The sequence below is a fragment of the Panicum virgatum genome, chromosome 5N (genome assembly GCF_016808335.1).
Source record: "Panicum virgatum strain AP13 chromosome 5N, P.virgatum_v5, whole genome shotgun sequence".
In the NCBI taxonomy this organism is placed as follows: domain Eukaryota; kingdom Viridiplantae; phylum Streptophyta; class Magnoliopsida; order Poales; family Poaceae; genus Panicum; species Panicum virgatum.
Genome location: NC_053149.1, coordinates 13,850,056 through 13,862,143, shown reverse-complemented (window position 1 = coordinate 13,862,143; position 12,088 = coordinate 13,850,056). Strand labels below are relative to the sequence as shown.

The following is a 12,088-nucleotide window of genomic DNA, read 5'->3' as shown; positions in this document are numbered from 1 at the left end:
AAACAACTAGCCTTTATGCACCTAGTAACATAAATCTAATTTTCCAGAAAACAGTTTCAACTAACAACCAGCATATTATGATTCTACTGCATAGAGCTTTACACAAGGATTCCAGAACAACTGGATTTGCTAATTTACGAATTTTCTACGAATTTATATCGAATTTCAAAATTTACAGCAAGAAATTACAAAGAAGTCCCTAAAGCACTATTCATCTGAGTCGCAGTCTATTCAAACAACCCCTTGGACTTTCTTGAATTTCAACCCGAGGTCCCTGGCTGGGGTTTGAAACAGGGGAGGCGGCGGGCGGCCGGATTCCGGCGCTTAAGGCGGCCGGTAGCGAGGGGGAATAGGGGGAGGAGCAAGAGGAGGGCGAGAGGGACCTAGGGGTGGGCTCGGTTGGGGCTGGGATGGCTGGAGCGGGCGGTGCCTCGGAGAGGGGCGGCCGGCGGCGGACTGGGCCGGCGGCGGACTGGGCCTGCGGCGGCGGTGTTCCGGCGGGCTTGGGCGTCGGCGAGCGGGTCGGGGAGCACCAGCGGAGGGTGAGGGAGCTAGCTACGGGGTCGGATGGGTGCGAGGAAGAGCGGAGGAGGGGGCTCAGCGGCGGCCTAGGAGGCGGCGGCGCTAAGGGCGGGCGGCGGCGACTCTGGACACCGTGAGCGGCTCGGCCGAGCGCCTGGAGCAGGGAGGAGAGTAGAGGGGGAGGGAGGAGACCCGTTTGCGAAGCAAGGGAAGGGAGGAGAGCCAGGCAAGGGTGCAAGCGGGCTGGGGAATTGGTACACGGCATGGCTCGGCTCGTTCGTCGTCGTGGCACGCCGACGACAGTCCTCGGCGTGCGCGCAGGGAGATGGCGCCGCGTGGAGAGGCCGAGAGGCTTCGGGAGAACCAAGGACGAGGCGCGGCGGGGGCACAGCGCGTGGCCGGCGGCCTTGACTCGGACGGCGACCACGGCTCGGCCAGCACAAAACAGGGGAGGGAGAGAGAGAAGAGAGAGAGAGAAATGAGAGGTTTGAATGAGTCAAAATCGAATTTTCCTCAAAAATTCCTTTTGAAACATAGAAAACTTCAAATACAAAAGTTGTAGAGAATTTAAAAACCTACAACTTTTATTTCAGGAAAAAGTTTATTCGAGCAAAGGTTTAAAAGTTATTTTAAATTTCCGAAAACTATAATTCAAATAACTTATCATTTCATGTGATTTTTGTCACTCTTACCCCTAGAGTTCAACTAGACATTTGTTAAACTTTTCATGGTAAACATGTCTATTCATTTTCATCTGCCTATTTGCAATGGTGTGAAAGTTTACAAAGATTAAAGGAACAAAATTTATATCCACACATACATTTGTACACATACACATGCATACACATGTTATTTTCCAAAAAGAAATGCATATTTGACTTTCTCTTGTTTATTAAGCATGAAACCACATTTATTAGTTCTTGCTTAGCATTTTAAAAATCTGAGATGTCACAGCTCCCCTCCCCCTCTTGCTATATAATGGCATAAGAGGTCTCAAGTAGAAGATGACAATGTTGCCATATAGTGTAGTAGTGTCATGGTAGGGTAGTAACATAAAGAGTGCAAGAGTCATGTGTTTACTAAGTTAGGTGAATAAAGAGTTAAGTTCTCATATAGAGTTGGTCTCTCGTATTTGTGTCTAAGTGAAGGTGTTAGGGGCGCTGATTTCTCAACACATGATATTTACAGAACTCAACTCGTGCAACTTGTGAATGACTATATCTTTATGTCCCCTAAATCAGCACGTATATTTTCATCAGTCCTAGAAATCAAGGTACCATGAAATTAACTTGTGCTCAGCTATGCATTAAGTATTGCCGAGTACCGCAACCCCATCTTGCCACTGAAGTGTCATGTCCTGTGGCCACCACCAATGTCCTGTCAACAAAATGCCTCCACCATGGTGATGTCCACCTCGTGTTGCCTTTGCTACTGGCGGCCATTCAGTTGGTATTTTTCGATATGCCCACTAAGATGGCCAAATGTACTTTGCCTCATTTGCATAACTTTGAATGGGTATATCTCCAGGTGGGCGAGCTCCGCGCTCATCTCCTACAAAAAGGAGCCAATAGAATAGGACTATAAGCTTTCTTCTTGTTGTTGCTATAAGGTGTTGATAGTTTGTTTTTTAATAATAAAGGAGTAGTTAGTTGATAGAATATAAGATTGTTGTCAGTAGTATGTGGATCTGCTGGTATTTGTTTTGACCTCCCCCTCCTCATAAGTAATTTATTTGCACCTTCTTCTCCCCACCCCTGAAAAAATGATCACAGATAGTAAAGGACACTTATTACCATCTTATTTACTTAATAATGCAATTCATTTTCAGAAGGACAGAGGAAAAGACCTGCTGATTCTGGGGTTGAAGGATCTAATAGTAGAAGGAGAATTGAAGCTGATAATCGCAGCCAAGAAGCAAAACATGTAATTGCATGTAAGATACATTTCTATTTCATCATTTTCTCATTTCTGATTTGTACTATTTGCAGGGAGACTACATTTCAGCATGGAAGGCTGGATTTTTCTTTCAAATATGTAAATTGTGATTATGAAGCCTCATTTTTTCAGCATGCTGAGCATAACGGTGATAATGGCCAAACAATGATATGTGCAGTGCAAGCTTTAAGCTACTACAATGAAATAAATGTGTGTTCATTTTATTATTCTTTCTTTTCCTGTGTTAAATATCTTATAGTTGTTCCTTCTTCTTTCTCTTCTATATTCTTGTTGTTAGCTTTATTATTTTTTATAGGGGACAAACTATGAAGTGGAGGTTGCTCTAGATAGCAATGCATTTGATCCTGGAACTGCTTACAAAAGAAAGGATGCAAATTTCTTTGTGCATGTCAATTTCATGTCTAGGGACAAGGAGAAGTGCTTGAAGTCATTCATTTTTGCTGAGATAGAGGGGGATCATGAGCAAAAAAGGGTCACGAATTGTGTTCTTCTAGATGGCATATCTGGTAAAACCGTAAAAATATGTTTTACCTCCTGTGAGGTTGTGATGCTTTAATAGTAAAACAGTTAAATTTTAACCCTCTCCTATTTCAGGCAATACTCGTGGATATATGCATCTATTGCACTGGACTTCAGCATCCATCCACCGGAGGCTTTACCGGGTTCAATGAATCTGTCCTATCTGGTTCTACTCCCCATCCTTATGTGGAACATTGAGATGTGGCTCATCGTCTCCTATGTTGAGGAGGTAACGCCGATATCTAGAATCCTAATGGTTGTGTTACTTTTCATCGCAGTTGGCGTGTAGTTGGAGGTTTGTTTAGTCTGTGAGTGGTGTGGGGTTTGCGGGGAGCTTTTCCCTGTTTTGTGTTGGGTTCTATCTAAGTGAGTTTTTGAAATTGTTGTGATTGATCTGTATGACCCCAACAAGTGCAGTGACATTCTAGGTGGTGAACATAGTGCACTAAGTGGTGGTTCTGACGCACTCAGTGAATTGTTGCTAGGACCAACTTCCTGATGACCTTGAACAGCATGGTGCTGCAAAACATGCCACAAGTTTGATCACCAAAACACTTTTGGTATCCACTCTCTTGGTAGTTGCATGGGGGAGCTTGGTAAAATCATATTGCTGTTCTAAATTTCTCAGAACTTTTCCGTACTATAATAAGATATTCTAATTATTCGTTGTGGCCCATTGTCATGTTTTTGTATACTCTTTGATTTCTCGATAGAAGAACGTTGTCATTGTTTGAATGCTTTGCTTTTGCTAGGTTGATCACAGTGATACTGCTGACTCAATTCAAGCTGCTAGTTGAGGCGTGATGATTGGCATTCAGAGGGGATTTATGGTCGTCTGCTGTCTCCATAGCAAGAGGGGATTTTTTTCCAAGAGTGTCCCTTTTGCATTTTTTAGTTGGCAAAAAAAATTCTTACAGTATCTGTTACATAGAATCTTCGGACACATGCATGGAGTATTAAATACAGTTGAAAAAATATCTAATTACACAGTATAACTGATTCATACGAGATAAATTTTTAAGCCTAATTAGTCCATGATTGAACATTAATTGTCAAATGGCAACGAAATGTGCTACAGTACCAAAACTATTTTTTTCAAATTAAACACAGCCTAGCGTCAAGAAAACTGGGTTCATTTATGCAAAAAGGTACCTGGAGGTGTAATCGTAAATATGTTGTGCAGAAGGACTAGATTGTGAAGGGAATTTTTTTGTGCGTGGTTCATTTATGCAAAAGAATTTTATAGTATAAGCGGACAGCAGCAGAAAGTTGTGTTCTCAAAAGGAGAGAGCGAAAGAGACTTTGGCTTAAGTAGCAGAGGAGAGCATAAAGTTATTTACACAACTCTGGTCTCTGGGCATCAAATAATTGCATTTTGCTCAGGCCATCGACGAGCTTTTCGGCAGCCGGGTTTAGGGTGAAAGGCCGCCATGATTAGTGACTGGGCCGTGGGCGCAAGCAGGCGGGGCGAGGAGAGGCAGAGATTTGTGTGCGTCCGCCGGTAAAAACAGTCAAAAGCTCGGTAGCAATTTTATGACCCAAATTTATGTTCAAAAATTTTATGACCCACTAAATGGAACCAAAACTACATCCGTGAGGACCCGCCCTCAGGTATTGCCGCGTGTATACGGAGAGGATAGCTGTTATAGGCTCCCACGCAGGCTCCGCTCGCCTCATGCTGCTCGGCTTCCAGACTTGCAAGTTGGCTCACAAACAAGTCTGACGAAAGGCCGCAGCTAAGAGCATCTTCAACAGTTTTTTCAAATTACACTAGCTAAATTCTATTTAAATAATCATTTAGCCATTCGAAGGGTGAGAAATACAACAGACTATGCAAATCTTGACTCTCCATCCCCTCCTTCCCCATCGCCATGGCTGCTCCGCGCACCGCGCGCTCCGGGCGTGGCCGGGCCTCTGCCGGGCGCAGGGCGTGGCCGCCTCGCAGGTGCCGACCTCTGCTCGTTCCTACTAATATCTTTCTTCCCCAAGTGTTTAATCTCCTCCACGCACGACAGCAAAGCTTGCAGCTCCATGGCTGCTGCTCCTTCCACATCCGACCACAGGCACCCATGGCCATGGCACCCAAACTCCTTGTCCAGAACTTGCTGCATATCCTAACTTTCCGCAGCCCTGACCTCACCAACCACGATGGCCCCAAGCTCTTCTCCTCCATGCTAGACGCCTCTCGCTCCTCTCCTCCATAGCTGGCTTCTGGAACATGGGTAGGTGCCCGCACGCTGCGACCACGAGCTCACCGGTCAGTCGCCTCGCACATGGCCCTGCTCACTCCATCCACTGCCATCTCCATCCTCACGGAGCGAAGCCTCGCTCCATGGATGCAGCCCCCAACTTGCACCCATCCTCCATGGCTCCGCTCCGCATCGTTTGTGCTGCTGCTCCGCCGCCGTCCCGTTTGTGCCCGACCGGCCGCCGCCGCCGCCTCCTCCATGACCTCGCTCGTATGGCGGACCTTCGCATGCGCCTCCTGCTCGCCCGCGGCAGGGAATCGCTGCGGGAGCTCGCGCCGGGAAGGATCCACGCCACCGCCTCCGTCATGGCCGCGCACTCCCCGCCGGCGCCGAAGCCGACGGCCGCCGTCGCTACCGGAGCTCGCTCCGGGGAGGAGCCACGCCGCCGTCTCCGCCATGGCCGCATACTCCCCGCCGGCGCCGAAGCCGACGGCCGCTGCCGCCGCCGAACAGGAAGAAAAGGTGGGGAAGAGAGATGAGGCGCGGCGAGAGAGGGGCGAATCGGAGGCAAGGGTGCGAGGTGCGAGGCGAGATGGCGATGAAGGCCCGCTCGGCAAAGATGCCGTGCGCGGGACCTGGGATGCCGATCGGGATGACGAATGGAGTAGTATAGAGAAGCTGTTGGATGCTGATTTCAAAGAAATTTATCTATTTTTATCTATTCAACTCCTTTTACATAATTTTTTGGAGATGCTCTAAGGATGAAACGGATCGGATTTCTTGAAATCAGATTCGGATAGCACTTTTTACCATATTTTAAATCATACAGATACATATTCGGATATTTTCGAATACGAATGCAAAATGGATGCCTCGGATTCGGATTCTAATTCGAATATCGATTTGATATATGAGCTAACATTTAGATATTTTCTTTATTAGTAGTTTAGATTATAAAATCGTTATACATGTACAAGCTAAAGTATAATAATATAATGAAGATATGTAGTTAAAAACAATATATTTATCAATAAATATGTTAATAAATAAATACACAAAAATAAAATTAGAATAAAAAATATATTGCAATAAACATTTAAATAATTTTATTATATATAAATAAAAAATATAGAAGTAATTTTAAGATAAAATAAGAAAATTTAAAAGTAAATCTTTTTATACCTTTATATTATTATAAAAATTAATAAGATGGGTGGTGAGAAATAAATATAATTTTTTAAATAGTTTTTGAATGAAAATGGATACGGATAGTGTCGGATATTGTCGAATACGGATGTGAAATCAGATAGAGAAAATCAATGAAAATCGGATTCGGATGTATTCACTTTACTATCACATTAAATTCGAATACGGATACGGATATCGATATTGATGTTTAAACGGATAGGATATCAGATAATTCGGATATCTACCATCCGTTTTCCATCCTTAGTTGCAGCAGCCTAAACATATCACGCGGCGGCCGCCGCCACTGTTATTTTGCAGGTTTCATCGTAGGCAGGAGCACTGGCACTCAGTTGGATGATGTTTAATTTTCTTTGTGTATTCAGGTTCAGGGAAGACACGAATTTGCAAGCTTGCTGGAGTATGTCAACTATGATGATTTTGCTACAGAACCTAAAAGACCAGAGACGCCGACTATGCAGAAAGTACTGAGAGTAGTAAAAATTGTCCATTCACAAGTAAACATTGGAGATCCACCGTGAGCAGGCTGCTAAGCTGCACATCTGCTTTGATCCTGGGATTCTTCCTGGGTTTGTTGGCGGGCGTCATCTATGGGAGTCTTTTTCCCATATGCTCTGACGAAAGTTGCTGCCGACCTTTATGCCTTTAAAAAATTTGATCGCACACGTGTGCCCTTGTGTTTTTTTCTTTTACTCTTGTACCCTTTTGGACGGAATAGAGGCTAACGGTGACCAACGAAGGTGGAGAAAGACGCTTTTGCCTTTCTATGGGAGAGCCGAGAGGTGCTAGACAGAGAGTGAGGAGAGGAGGACCGGTCGGTGGGAGGCAGGGGCGGATCCAGCACCGGGTCTAGGGGGCTCCAGCCCCCCCCCCCCAGGCCCAAAAAAATAATGGAGCCCCCGCTTGAACCCCTCCTCTATTTTTGAGAAGAAATAATGAGAAATAAGGGAGGGAGAATAAATCAATGGAGAGGAAGACGAGAAATCAGTCCTTCTTTAATTATTGGGTTTTCTACAACCGTGCCCTCAGTTGAGGCAGGGAGCTCAGTTTTACCCATAGATTCCCACGTTCCTCAGTTTTACTCCTTTGGCGAGCATGGAACCTAGCCTCTGCCCTTACAGAGGGATTCCGTCCCTCTGTCCCATGACTGACCGGTGGGTCCACTGCTGCTAGCCGCTTACATGTCGGTCCCACCTGTAAGAACCCATGCGGCCCACCTTACTAGGTTGCCCCACCTGTCATGCCCCTCCCCCTCCTCATTCCCCATCAGACCCAAATCGAATCGAACCGCCGCCGCCGCCCCGTAGCACTCCCGGCGCTGCCGCCCCGTAGCACTCCCGGCGCTGCCGCTCACCTCCGGCAACACCCGCGTCGTCGTCGCCTAGATCCTCTCTTGCCAGCACTGCCTGTCGCGTTGTACTTTCGTCGTCTTCCCCATTCTGTTCCCCCGCAGGTGCCCTTCTTCCCCATCGCCGGAACCCTAGCATCTGCAATGGCCGCTCGCCGCCCTTCCGAATCCAGCATTCCCACAGACTCGGCAGTTCCCTTTTCGTTCCCTGGGTGGACCCCGACGCTCGCCGCTGCCGCTTGTGGGCTCAACCCAGCGTCGCCCCTCCCTGGGCACGCACCACTGGCCGCCACGGTCGTCCCTGGTGCGCGCACCCGACAATACGTCTCTCCTACACCCACGGCCGCCGCGCGCCCCCTGCAGGCTGGTGTGCGCACCCTGCCGGAGGCCACACGCACCACTCCTGATGTCGTGCCCACTCGTGGAAGAAGGTTGTCCTGGAAGGAAGAAGCTCGTTTGCGAATGAATGTCCCGGTAAGTACCAAGGTCATTCTTGCTCTCTATTCTTTATACCCTTGTTTGTAGGTTGTGGATAAAACAATTTCTGAATCTTGTTTGGGAAATGAATAATCATGTTTTGGTCCTGTGGCGCCTCCTGAAGCTAGTTTTCTGAGTAATCAGCATAGATAATTGTTTGGGAAATGAATAATCATGTTTTGGTATTTGATGAGCATAGGTTGTCGAGTTAGGTTCAGTAATTTTGCAGTGAAACTTAATCTTTGATGTATCTTTGTTGCAGCACATAAGGTACGAAGAGGTGAGAAATTCTCTTGAGTTGGCAATTGATGAGATGAAGCACTCATCAAAATAGATCAGGGAGGGGACTTATGGCATTGGATCAGGTTTGTTGGATAAAGGCACTGCCGATCATGTGAAACCATACCTGTGTAAGCTTATGGAGACCGCCGAGTCGCTTGAGAAGGTATCAGCTGAGTGTTTTGTAGCTTGGGAGGGGGACATGGAGCCACCGGATTTGGAAGAATATTTCTACTTGGAGGATCACTTCTTTGAAGATGGGCGTTTGCAAATTGACTCTGAATGGTGTGAGGAGCATGGCGTCGACTATGAGGAGATACTTGATCGCCGCATGAATTAATTTGTCTTTGTATGTGTAAGCTTGGTAATGTAGTCACTGGAGAAGCTGTAGGGTATGTTGTGTTTCACTGCCGATGTAGTAGGTTGGCAGTTCCTGGTTGGGTACCCTTCATTCTCTATGTTCAGTGTGTGCGGTACTTTATTGAAGCTGTAGCCGGTAATGTATTAAGGGTTGTAAGTTTGTGTTTGAACATCTTGTTATTTCTGCATGTTCCAGTTTAATGTCTATTGTGTCTGTTGTCCACATGGAGGCTTGTAAAATTGTGTTTCCTATATGGGAAAATTCGATTCATGCCACCACAACTCCGTGAAATTGGGTGTCATGTTGAAAATCATGTCACTCAATGGCATGATTTTCAACATGAGATCCAATTTCAAGAAATTGGAGTGGCATGGATCCAACTGACCCTTCCTATATAGGTTCTGGATCCTGAATGTCCAGATGCAGTCTGGCAAATGAAATAGCCATTTAGGCATGCTTTTTCTGTCAAAAGAAATGGTCAGTTCGGCCAACCGTCGCCTAGACCTGTACATGGTTGGGTTTCAACCCGGCCAACCCATGGAACCAACCCGTAACTAAACACCACTAGTAGGATGCCCGTGCATTGCTACGTTTTTTCTTTGTTCGTATACCAACATTGAACATACACTTGAGTAAAGATCAGGTCTCCGCAGCTTGTACCAAAAACTTGAGTGAGAGAAGATAATGCAATCAGCAATCTTGCTGTAGTTTCAGTAAAGCTTGCATCATAATTGTACCAGAAATTGCATTCACGGTGCATGTAATTAGGAATCACAATGTGTATAGCTATACACAGACATGTTGAAATAGAAATCCTCAACTGCAGAGCTACAATTATGGGAAGAGGTATGTACCATTTCAATCAATCAGCATTTATCCTTTACAATTCCTATCCCTGCCTCAACTGAGGGCACGGTTGTAATTTTTTTAATACAACAATGCATCTATTTGACATCCTTGAAATGTAGAAGATGTCTTTCTGCCCTGGCTTCATCCTTGAAATGTACTCGTCAAGAGAGGCGAGTTTGCCATCAGACTTGGTACTGAAACAAAAAAATAAATACAAGAGCAGCTTTCTTTTGCCTACTACACATAATTAAACTCTTAATGAATGGAAACAGCACTGAAGGATGAAGCTTTCAAATCTAAGAAGCTTGGCAAGGTGGTTCCTGTTAGTTGCATCTTCGATGATGCCCAGCTTGATCGATTTTCCAAACTCATTCCAAACCTTGGCATACTGGCCCTTCTACTTCCAGAACTTGGCATACTGGCCATTCTTCCAGAACTGCAGGAAGGGAGGGACTTGGCATACAGGCCCTTCTTCCAGAACTTGGCATACTGGTTCTTCCTCCTTTCCCTTCCAAACTTGGTATACAGAATAAGCTAGTTAACTGTTATGTTGTGGTTCAGTGCTCGCCTAGATGAAATACATCATATCAGAACTAATTATTTGCGGCAAATTGTTCATACTTGAAACAGCTGAAAGGCAACAAAAGAAAATGCATGTTTTGACAAATTCAATCCCCTAATTGAGATTTGACAACATCTTCAGAAAGTTCACATTCTAGATCAGAGGGTCTTTTATACAAGAAAGATATTAGAACTTAGGGACAGAGATTACCAACAGAAAACTTCCTCCTTCCTCCAGAGCCTTCCATCCCCATTCCTCTTCCTCCCCCCGACCAGAAATTCCCCAATCCATCCCTCTCTTCCCCACCCAACCACTGCACCCCAAGCAATCCCCCCAGATCGAGGCCATGGAGTGCGAGCCGGAGGAGCTACAGTTCCTGGGAGCGACGGGCATCTACGCCGCCTCCGCTGGGATCAGAGGGCCTTGGTCCTTCCGCTCTCCGCCCTCTTCCTCCTCGGCTCCTCCACGTTGACATCTCGCACGCCCTCTTTACCCACATCGATTCCGACAACACCGCCCTCGACTCCGACACTCCGGGCACCGACGCCCAGCGTCGCCTCCTCTCCCGCCTCGCATCCGGCTGGTTTGCCCTCCTCCTCCTGTCGATCCTCGCCACCGCCGCCTCCGTCTACTCCGCCAAGGACGACGCGCTCACCTCCCCGTGGGTGCTCTCCGTCGTACCCCGAGCGCCGACGGCCTGCAAAAAGCGTGGGTTTAGCGGTGCTGCGCGCGGGTGAGGTAAAAGCAGGCGTGTGAGAGGAGAGGCGCGGGGGTTTGGAGCAGAGGCGCGGGAAGGTCCAAAATGTTGGCGTTTCGGCGCCTTTGGTCCAACAAAAACCGAGCTTCCTTCAGCAACCTAGGCCAGACCAAACTCTTGCTTTGGGCCGTAAGTGTAGAAGGGTAGTTCGGTCATTTACCTTGGGGACCCTTTCCCTTTTGTTTGTAATTTGAAACAATGAAGTGTTGTGCTTCAAATATGTATCATTCACCGAAATTTGCAATCCAATTTTTTCCAATATGCCATAACAGCCTAACAATACTGAGTAATGGAAAAGATTTTTTTGGGATAATTTGCTAACAATACTGAGTAATGGAAAATGTTTTTTTTGGATAATTTGCTAACAACACTGAGTAATGTACCCCAAATATGTATCAATAAATTGTACAAAAAATATATTTCACATCCTCTTCCAAAATGTACACCCATTCCATAATCTTGTTCCAAAATTCAAATATTTATGTCAGTAATTTGACATTTTCTCCCACTAGTCATATTGAGAAAAATAAAATAAAATCCAAGTGTTGTCAAAAATTCCTGAAACTTGGTATGGACTCTTGACATGGTTGGGAAAGGTTGACATAAAAATTTCATATGATTTGAAAAAACTTATTGTATACATTGTTCACAAATGGTCATATCTCCATTGAAGTATCTAAACATTGACCTAAGACTTCAATGGCTTCAAGTCATTTCCACTAATATTTTGATCCTCAACATCCATAATTATGTTGTCAATGAATCAACCAAAACCCACTAAGGGGCTAGATGCACTTACACCTAAGATGAATTTATGGCATTTTCTAAAATGGTTTTTCATGAGTTTATGGCATTTTCTATTTTTTGGCGTGTATATATGAGGAGATGGTATTTTATGAGTTAATGGGCCTACCTGGTGGCAGCCCAGTTTATGGACTTGTTGGGCTATTCTGTTTTCTCACCGGGAGTTGCTGCAACACAGGCTCCGCAATTTATGTGCAAGCAATACGATCAATTTCTGAGCTTCTGGCTTATATTGAGGTGACCACTTCCTACTAAAGCA

General features: G+C 45.7%; 1 long non-coding RNA gene across 1 annotated transcript; it reads right to left on the bottom strand.

Moving 5' to 3' along the window:
- Nucleotides 1-9,585: 9,585 nt before the first annotated feature.
- On the bottom strand, nucleotides 9,586-10,395 carry LOC120672666. Its single transcript, XR_005674237.1, has 2 exons — nucleotides 9,982-10,395; nucleotides 9,586-9,900 (listed from the first exon to the last, which is right to left on the bottom strand). It is a non-coding gene; the product is annotated as an uncharacterized LOC120672666 (long non-coding RNA).
- Nucleotides 10,396-12,088: the final 1,693 nt, after the last annotated feature.